At 44.4% G+C, this 10,655-nt stretch overlaps 1 protein-coding gene across 1 annotated transcript in view; it reads right to left on the reverse strand.

The window, feature by feature from the left end:
* The window catches only part of ZNF217 (zinc finger protein 217), a 39,314-nt gene extending 31,463 nt beyond the window's left edge, over positions 1-7,851 (reverse strand). Inside the window, exon 1 of the mRNA XM_023762728.1 lies at positions 7,715-7,851. The gene's annotated coding sequence lies outside the window, so the exon portion shown is untranslated. The remainder of the gene's footprint in view (positions 1-7,714) is intronic.
* Between the last annotated feature and the right edge of the window lie 2,804 nt (positions 7,852-10,655).

Raw genomic sequence — 10,655 nt, forward strand, 5'->3', positions numbered from 1 at the left:
CTAACAAGGCTCCTAAATGTGTATCTTTCTCACCCAGGCCTTTACCTCGACTCCCAAAACATATTTCCAACTTCCTACTCTATGTCCACTTAGATGTCCAGTAATGAATTCTAGATTTCACTCTCAGACCTCCTCCCACAACTCTCCACCCCTAATGGTATTTAGTATCATGGAATGTTGACGAAGAAAGAATGGGTAGAGAGATGCGTTAGCCACTAACATTAAATCACGCACCCCTGCCAGGTAACCCCAGATCTCAAACCCACGTGGTTATACTCACTACACATTATACCCCAGTAATTTATTCATTCCTGCCGGTCCTCCTCCTACTAAACTCCGTAAAAATAGATGCCACTGTGTCTTGTTCTCTGCTGTATCTCCATGATGTCTGCCTGTAGCAGTGATCAATCAATGAGTTCAAAATGCATTCCAATGGGAAGGGAATTAAAATGTGGGTCTTCTAACCAGTCACTGGGGTCTGGTTAGACCTGTTTCCTCATCTGTAAAATAGGAATGATAATCTCTAATCACCTGCCTCATTGGATAGTTGTGTTGCCCCAAGTCATAGCATAGGGAAGCTCTGTGTTGCACACCAGCCAAAGGGTTGTTTTTAGGGTGACGCTTGTTGCGTTTGCACTGCGCAGGTCCACCTTCACGGATTTTTTTCCTATTGGAACAATATTGGAAATCTATTTTCTCTTCCTTATGATTTTCTTAATAGTATTTTTTTCTCTAGGTAACTTTATTGTAAGAATACAGTCCATAATACATATGAGATACAAAATATGTGTTAACTGACTATATACATTATTAGTAAAGCTTCGAAGCAACAGTAAGCTATTATTAGTAATTAAGTTGGGGGGGCATCAGCAGTTATACTTGGATTTTTAACTGCACTTGGGTGAGCACCCCCAACTCCTCTGTGTTGACCAATGGTCAATTACACGGAGTATCAACTCCACAAAGGGCTGTGTAAGACTTTGAATATACCTGGCACCCAAGTGTCAGCTCTCCTAATGCTATTGACATTGGACCTGGAACCCGAAAGGTTTCGCAGTTTACTAGGAAGAACACTGAGAGTCTTTGACCTCACTTTCCTCTTTTCTCCCAGCTCTCTCAACCCGATGCCATAAATGGCCTAGGAAGTTGTCTATATAGTTGGTTGGTTAGGCTTTTTATTTTCTTTTACTTTCTGGTCCGAGTCAGCCTGTTAACTCCATGGAGAGGAGGGACTTGTGCAAACCCACACCCAGGAGTGCCTTCTGCATTTCTCTGCCTTGGGATGGAGCCCTGCTACTTCCAAAAGTTCTCTGCCAAAAGCAGGACCAGTGCCAAGAGGCTGGCTGATAAGCGCTAACGTTTATTTCGTCCTCAGCGTATGCTCTCTACTCTGTAACTCATTTACTCTAACTCCTGGGAACCCTCTGAGGTAGAGCCTATGTTTTTCCATCTTTGTAGATGAACCTGGGCAGAGGGATGAAGTGGCTCTCCCAAAGCCCACTGGTCAGAAGCAGCAGAGCTAGGAGTCTACATCCAGCACCTGCCCCCTGGGCCTTGTCCTTATGCACAGATATGGGGCCTCCCTCATCGCCCATTCCTCCCTCCCCACCTCACTAGGTCTCCAACCTCAGCTCCTATCTCCTCCCCCCTCCTTACCACCCTTCACCACAGGGTTTCCTTTCCTGTGCAGACACTAGCCAAGCCTCACCCCCACACCCCATCTCTGTCCCCAGAATCTTGAACCATGCCTGGTACATAGTAGATGTTCATTAAATACTGGATGAAAAATGAGTAAATGGTTACCCTGTGCCAGGCATGAGGTAATCTCCATTATCTCATTACATCCTCCTCCTAACACAACCAAATGGCTAGTTGTTGTTTTTTGTTTTTGTTTTTTAAATATTTTTATTTGATTTCAGAGAGGAAGGGAGAGGGAGAAGGAGAGATAGAAACATCAATGATGAGAGAGAATCATTGATTGGCTGCCTCCTGCACACCCCCTTACTGGGGATCGAGCCCGAATCCCGGCCATGGTGCCCTGACCGGGAATCGAACCGTGACCTTCTGGTTCATAGGTCAATGCTCAACCACTGAGCCACCCTGGCCAGGCCCAAATGGCTAGTTTAAATCTTGCTTTAAAGGCAGAGAGGCGAGGCATGCATTCAATCAATAGAATGCATGCCGACTCCATGATGTGCCTGGCATTTTCCCCAATACCAGGGATTCAGCTGGAAGGACGTGAACTCCACGTTCAAAGAACTACCTTTCCAGCAGAAATCATAGATCTGTCACACTGAGCTTTTCAAAAGTCAAACCTGAGTACATTAGGGCCCTGCCTAAAACTCCCAATGTCTCTGAGGATCAGGACAGAATTTCTGAGAGCGTGGCTGGCAGGATCCCCTGGCCTGTGAAGACTGGATTTTACTCCAAGGGCACCCGGGTAGCCACTGAAAGGAAATGGAAGTAAAACCACGAGAACTATTAAACTTGAAGGGTTTCTTCCTCAACGGATTATTTCCTTAGTGATCTCCTCCTGGCTACACAAAGAGGCATGAAAACTGAGACCCGCAGTCCTTTACCTCAATGGACAGCTTCCTGTCCTCGCGTCCAGGGCACGGCCATAGAATCAGAAATGTCACTGATAGGGACACCTGTCACTGGGCTCGCTGCAATCTTATCAATCTCCGCCCTTTTTGTTGTTACTGCCCTTCTTTAAAAAGGTGAAACTGCGGCACCAGATGGTGGAGTAGCCTGCCTGAGGGCCCAGGCCTCGGTGCGTGTCCTGTCTTCCAGACTACACGGAGGCCAACCCTCAGCTCTGTCACCAACCTAAATGTCCTTAATTTCTAAAAATGTACGCTGACACACATTTCTGGACACCCCATTTCCTGAATGTTCACCAGTCGGCGTGTGTGGCTCTGGGGCCAGGGAGAAGATCCTCCCCTCCGCCCATTTCTGGAACAGCAAGAGTCCAGTTGGTGTGGCCCAGGTCGGGTCCCCTCCCACCCAGTCGCTCCCTCGCATGCCTGCTGTACCTGTGCATTTGTCCATCTTCCCCAATAGACTGCAACTCCTCTTGGAGGGGAGGGGAGAAAGGCTGTGCAAACTCATGTCCCGAAAGCAATTAGCAGTGTTTTTTGCATAGAAGTGGGAGGCAATAGATGTTTAAAAAATGAGTGTCCTAAACTAGTTTTTAACCCTCCACACCTGCCTTCCCATCAGAGCTAGTCAATTAGCACATCTTACAGATCCTTCCATCCCAAGAGCTCTCAACTGCACCCTTTCCTTCCTGTTCCTTGTTTCCGGTTTCCTGATCAGTACAGGAATCTCATCGCCAGGCCGCCTGGACCTGTCTTCCTCTAGCCCAGAACGCTTCTTCCTAACCCCCCTAGTAGCCACCTGCTGCTGCCCTGTGCCAAGATCTCACCTTGTGCCAACATAAGTCACTGTTCCCTCCTCTCAGGATGCAAAACCACCCCGTGACCCCAGTCAACATTTTCACCAATTCACTCCATAAATATTTACCGAGGACTCCTTTGTCCCAGGCACTTGACTAAGGTAGTAATTAAAGAGTGAGGTACAAAACAAATTGTATTTCTGTCCTTGTGGAACTTAGGTTTTAATAGGAGAAATAGGCATTAAACAAATTAAAGCATAAATAAATAGAGAAGCATATAATCATAATGCCTACTCTAGAGTAATAAATAACCCCTCAGGGACGCAAGGATGTTCACTGCAGCACTGTTTATTTATAATAGTGAAAAATTAGAAACCACCTACACATCCATCAAAGGAAAATGGCCACATAAACTATGGTATCTCCAAACATAATAGACAGCCCTGGGAAGAATGAAGTAAGGCCACATGTACCCATGTGGCTAAATCACCAAGACGTCGTTAAATAAAAAATTTTAAAAAGGAATCAAGAAGCAGAGCAGCATTAAACAGACTGTCAAACTACAGCAGGAAGGCTGGGGAGGGCTGGGGGGCGGGGGGAGGGGGGGGTAAGAGATCAACCAAAAGACTTTTATGCATGCATATAAGCACAACCAATGGACACAAGACACTGGAGGGTAGGGGAGGCTGGGGGAAAGTCAAGGGGGAAAAAAAGGAGACAAATGTACTGCTCTTTGTAATATTTTAAGCAATAAGAAAAAGTTTAAAAAAAAGGAATCAAGCTGCAAAAAGGTATACCATTTTTTGTTTAAACACACACACCATAACATATTTTCTAAAAGAAAAACATGTATATGTGTATATAATATACAGGTATGTATGTGTATATACATATACTATGCATAAATACATACCTATGTTTACATGCACATAAATATATATGCTGATCATTTCATAATACATAAATATCAAATAATTATGTTACATACCTGACATTAATATAGTTATATGCCAATTGTACCTAAATAAGCAAATAAATGGAAAGAAAGGCTCAGCCGGCCTGGCTCAGTGGTTGAGCATTGTCCCATGCACCAAGAGGTCCCTGGTTCAATTCCCAGTCAGGGCACATGCCCAGGTTGTGGGCTCGGTCCCCCGTAGGGGGCGTATAGGAGGCAGACGATCAGTCTCTCTCGTCGATTTTCTTTTTTTAATATATTTTTATTGATTTTAGAGAGGAAGGGAGGGGGAGAGAGAGATAGATGCCTCAATGATGAGAGAGAATCATTGATCGACTGCCTCCTGCGGGGCCCCTACTGGGAATCGAGTTGGCAACCCAAGCATGTGCCCTTGACTGGAATCAACCCGGGACCCTTCAGTCTGCAGGCGGACGCTCTATCCACTGAGCCAAACCAGCTAGGGCTTTCATCAATTTTCTCTCTCCCTCTTCCTCTTGTTTAAAATCAATAAAAACATATTTTTAAAAAAGAAAAAAAGGAAAGAAATATGGAAATATATGAAAATTGGGAAGACCCTTACCAAAAGTGATTCTTAGTTGTGGGCAAGTATCCAGGACCGTTTGGTGGTGGCTAAATATTTTTATCTTTTTACTGGTAAAACATATTCATATTTTACCTGTATAATTAAAACATAGCTGCCTATTAACATAGAATCCCACTGAGGGGCGGGCCTCCAGGACAGGAAGAGGCGTGGCCTAGGCACAGTGTGGAAGGAGGGGGGTGGGGCTTAAAAATGGCCCTGTGGGAGTAGAGTTGGTTGAAGCCTGTCCCAATACAAGATTGCTAGTCCCACTGGGTCAGAGCACATACAAAAATCAACCAATGAATGCATCAATAAATGGAACAATGGACTGATTATTCTTTCTCTCTCTCTCATTAAAATCAAGAAATAAACTTTTTCTAAATTAACAGAATCCCAAACCGTTCAACGCCCTGGGGAATAAAATGTTGAGGATTTCCATATACTAAGCTTCAGATAAACACTCGAGAAACCACTCTGCTTACCCATCTCCTTGCTTTGTGCCCGCTGCCTGACCCCCTTTCCTCCGCCACACTGACTCTCCCTAAACCACATGCCATGCATGTGCCAAAATCAGTCTGCACCCCTCCTGCCAGCCCCCAGGCCCACTCCCAGTGCCCTCACTGTCTCTTTGGTCAGTCACCCTTTGTTCAGTGTCTCCTTTACGACATTTGCTGGGTTATGCCTCGACCTGGATGTGCGCTGGTCCTACCAGCTGACTAGATTGCAGGCCCCTCAAAGGGAGGGCCCATTTCCTCCACATTGTGGAATATGGCCGCACACAGGAAGTGTCCCAATACACAGCTGTTCTGTTTAATTAAATAAACATGCCCCTGGATTCTGTCATCCCCTCATTCACTTAGTTTCTCACTCATCCAATATTTACTAAGCACCTTCCATGGACCAGCCACTGTTCTAGGTGCCGGGGGATGCAGCAGGAAAGCAACCCTATCCTGGTGGAGTTAACATAGTGTATTACACGAGATTATCGTGTATCAAATGTTAATGCTATGGAGGAAAATAAGAGCCTATCGCCTTAGGTGCCTTGGGGCATATGGCTGAAGGGTATGTGCTGTTACTTACCTGCGTGAAGAGAGTAGGAGGAGGAGGTAGGGGTGATGTTAAATGGGCTAGTCCAGGAAGACTGCACAGGTGAGGACACAGAGTCCAGACCTGAAGGGGGAACAGTGAGAGCCATGCGGAGTGCTGGGGAAAGGGCATTCCAGGCTAAGGCACTGACATGCAAAGACCTGGAGGCAATGTGCCCAGTGGCTCAGGGAACAGCAAGGAAGCCAGCATTTGTTGTGGCTTGTGTGGAGTAAGAGGAGGAGACAAAGCTTTGCGCAGTGCCAATGAGGTTTACCCAAGGCGCGATTATTGCTAATTGAAGAAAAAAAAAAAAAAGAGGAGGAGACAAGTCAGAAAATTGAGATGGGGTTGTTGGGTTATTGTAAAGACCAGATTTTAAGGGGGGGGGGGTTGGGAGATAGAACAGGATAGAGGGGAGATAAATGGTGACAGAAGGAAACTTGACTTGGAGTGGTAAACACAATACAATATACAGATAATGTGCTGTAGAATTGTACACCTGAAACCTATATAGTTTTATTAACCAATGTCACCCCAATAAATTCAATTTAAAGTAATAATAATAAAAGGACAAAAAAAAAAAGACCACATTTTACTGTGAATGAACCTGAAAGTCATGGTAATGGTCTGAGCAGAGGAATAATGACCTGGCTCAAATATTAAGAGGCTTATTAAACAGACTGATAAAACCTAGGATACGCCTACAATAGCAATGCTGATAATCCCCTCTGCTGAAATCATTCGGATATTTAAGTGTGTTCATATTTTTGATTTACTTTTACAACAACAGCGATCATAGTAAAAGTAACAACAGATAAGAATAAGAAAAGGGGGAAGTAATACAATTTATTGAGCCCCTGCTATGTGCCAGTCTTAACTCCACATGCAATTGATCCAATCATAGTGTGATTTCGTTCTCCTAATGACCTGTATATGCAATTCGTTGGGCAGATGAGGACGGTAGCCATCAGGGGTTAACCTGCTTTCTGACTTACCAACTTCTCTAACTTCCTTGAGGTTCTAGAACAAGAATAAAGTGGATTTCTAGCCTGATCTAGTAGCCCATGCTGACTCATGCCATTCTTATCTATACTAAGTGGTTGACCTTGGCCTTCGGAGAATAGAGAATACTAACAGCTAACATTGGTTACGTACTTATGATAGGCACCATTTCTGGATACCTAGGCAGACTCAGTACCCATCACCCAGATGAGAAAGCTGTGCCTGAGTGGCCATACAGGGAGTGAGCTCCTGGATCTGGCTTTCGGGGTTCAAACCAAGACTCTGGGCTTGCGGCCTCTGCCATCTCCCTTGGGCTCCCTTTGCCTCTGTGTCCCCATTTTACAGATGGAGGCAACTGCATTCCCCAACAAGTATATTTGGATGGAATAAACAAGTCCTCACTTGTAAACTTCTCCAGGGGAATTAGGCACATAGCAAGCACGCAACGAAGACATGCTATTATTACGAAGACCATTGCCCACAGGCAGAAGCCCGCAGGCCTGCACAGCCTGGTCTGTTTTTCACCACCGCCGGGCCCAGCGGGGTCCTCACTCCCGGGCTGGGAAAGAGAAGCGAGTGTGTTTATTGTGGGCAAGAGAGACGGTCGTATTTGGACCCACATTTGTCTGCTCCAGAACGTGAATAACTCGCAGTCATAGACCAACCAATGTAGACAAAGCACGGAACATACCAGGATCTGGGGGGTCCTCAGGGGGCCGGGAGACCGCCGGCCTTCGGGAGTCCGATGGGCACCCTCTCCAAGCGAGACCCGAGAGTGAACTGGATGAGCTCCAAGTCTCCGGAATATAGTGTGCCCTCTCCAGCCACGCCCTCAGAGAGGATGCTGGGATTGGGGGGAAATGCTGGGGAAGAGATTCAAGTCAGAGCCACGCCCTTAATAGGCTAAAGTGATCAACAAATCCTGAGTCCAGACCCAAGCTCAGCTGCCCTCATTTCAATAGCTGACCCAGAGCTACCCTGCCTCACCACTCCACTCCACTCTCAGCTGAGGGGCTTTGGCCCAGCAGCTCCCCCCGCCAACACAGCAGGTTTGTCCCAGAAACCAGAACTGAGTGAAACAGCCCCAGAACCTGGCTGAATCCACGTGCTCCGCTCCTGGGGGACCTCAGCCCAGTGACCCCTCCTCTGGGCCTCACCTGTAAACTGGGAATAACACGGCCGCCCAGCACATGGGGCACTTTTGAGCATTAAATGAGCTAATTGTGATGAAATCTTAAAACTGCCTGGCCCGTGGCGATCACTCAATAAATGCCAGTCAAAATGACATTAGCCATTACTCTTCCCCCTGTGTCTGTCCCTATTCTAAAACAGCCTCAGCTTAACCAAATCCCTCTGCAGTCTTTGACTCTCTAAAAAATGTGGTTAGCCCATTCTGTTGACATATATACAATATATATTATACATAATTATTTTTATATATTAATATATAGTATATATGTATTTAACATACCACGCCTGCATGCTCTCTCTTAAAAATATTTTATGAGATTATGTTTTGTCTCCACTTGCTTTGAGGAAGGACTTGAGCCTCCGAGTGGGGTGAAAACAGTGAAAAGCAAATGAGAATAACAGGACCATCTTTCCTGAACTTCCCTCCCACCCCACCTCCCCAAAAAAAGAGAGAAAGAAAGAAAAAGAAAAGAAAGATTCAGATGTTGGGCTTTTAAAGACCATCCTGCTAAATATTTTCTTATCAGGTTCCTCTTTTTGTTTCTCCTCCATAAACACGACAGCAATGAGTTTTTTTCTTTCTCCCTGACTCCAAACACACACACACACACACACACACACACACACACACAAATCTGTCACATAAACTTCTCAAGCCCCATACAACTGAATTTTCTACCAGGATTTGTAACTGGTATGCTCTATTCTTTAAAGAAAATAAGAATTTTATGCACCGAAATAAACAGTGACCGAGGCGATTTTATTTGAAGTCAACAAATAAGAACAACGTGTCCCCAAGGAAACAGAGTAGAATTTGGACTCGAAGCTAAAATGGCTCTGCCTTAATCCTCTGTTACCCAGTGCCGTGGGGCTGCGTTTACAGGAAACGCCTGCCACCAAAGTTTTCTGCGAGTTTTCAACCGTATTTCTGCATCCTCAACCCAGCCAGATGGAAGCAAATAAAATACCCAGCTTTAAAAAAATAAAGAAGAATAAAAACCGCAAAGTAAACGAAGAGAACGCTGACCTGTTCATTTCTACCTTCTCGAGGATGGGAAGAGAGGCCAGAAGGAACGCAGCGCCCCTCCCCCGCCAGGACGGCTTCCCGGGGGGTGGAAACTATCTCATTACCACATTTTCAAATAGACCGGTTTCTCTTCTAATCAAAGTTAGTTTGCGGTTGTTTGGCCGTCTGCGCATGCCGTGTTTGCAGGGCTAGAGGAAAATGTGTCTTTATTTATTCTGAGATGGTTACAAACATAAGCCAGCCCTAGCCAATGATTGTATACGAGCTCTGAAAAGCGCTGCCTTTAAACACTGTAATAGCGGCGCTCTCATCCTTTGTAAGTGGAAGTGTAAATTGGTACCGTCCTTTTGTAAACAACTCGGGTAGACGAGTCAAGGGCCTGGCCGTGTTCATACATTTGGGTGCAGCAATAACACTCCTGGACCAAGGAGAGGTGTTATGAACAAAGATATTCATGGCAACAAATTTACTGTGAGAAGCAGAAAAACACACACACTCGCTCCATATATACGAGGAAGCAGACCAAGAGAGGAATAACTCATCGCCCAACTTCACACACACACTTGCACACAGCCATTTCGCAATTAGAAAGTTTTGAAAAATATGCTATTGGGAAATAGTTATATCAAACTTGAAAAAAAAATCAAGATGCAAAATCGTATTTTTTAACAAACTATATATTTTTTTAGTAAGCAAAAGGGGAGGATATAGGTACACATTAAAATTTTAAACTTGTTTTCTTATCAGGGAAATTTTAGTATGGACCTGCTGAGAACACTCATTAGCTGTGATAGTGGCATTATGGGTTATTAGAAAAAGTATATGTATTTTTTGAGACACTCAGGAGAATGACATAATATGTTGGAATTTGTAATACTTTAACAAATTTTGAAAAACAAGAATTGAAGCAAATGTGCTTAACAAATTGAAACTGCAGAACTGGGTGTTGGGGATGAGGGTTCATTTTATTATTACTCTCTCTACTTTTGTGTACCTTTCAAAAGTTTTAGGTGGGCAGGGGTGGGCTGGAAGGGGTCAATGGGGGGAATGGGGATATATGTAATACTTTCAACAATAAAGATTTAATTTTTTTAAAAATTGTATGTAGGTTTTTTTAATAGCCATATATGGCTAGTGGCCACATATACAAAATTTTAAATGGTTGTCTTTTGATTATGAGATCTGCACCACCTTTCCCTATCTCCTCTTTTTCTTGAATTATGTCTTTATACTGTGCCTGTATTACATTTGAAATAAATGAAATTAACTTGATTTTTTTTTTACAAAAAGAAATTAAAAATAAGGGCTGACAGAGATGTTTTTATTGCTGTGTAAGAGTAGTGAATCGTCAGAATGCTGTGATAAGGCTGTGTACCTGAAAATGTGAGCTCGTAAATGGCCCATATCTATTCTA

This window comes from Myotis lucifugus, unplaced genomic scaffold, assembly GCF_000147115.1.
Source record: "Myotis lucifugus unplaced genomic scaffold, Myoluc2.0 scaffold_258, whole genome shotgun sequence".
NCBI lineage: Eukaryota > Metazoa > Chordata > Mammalia > Chiroptera > Vespertilionidae > Myotis > Myotis lucifugus.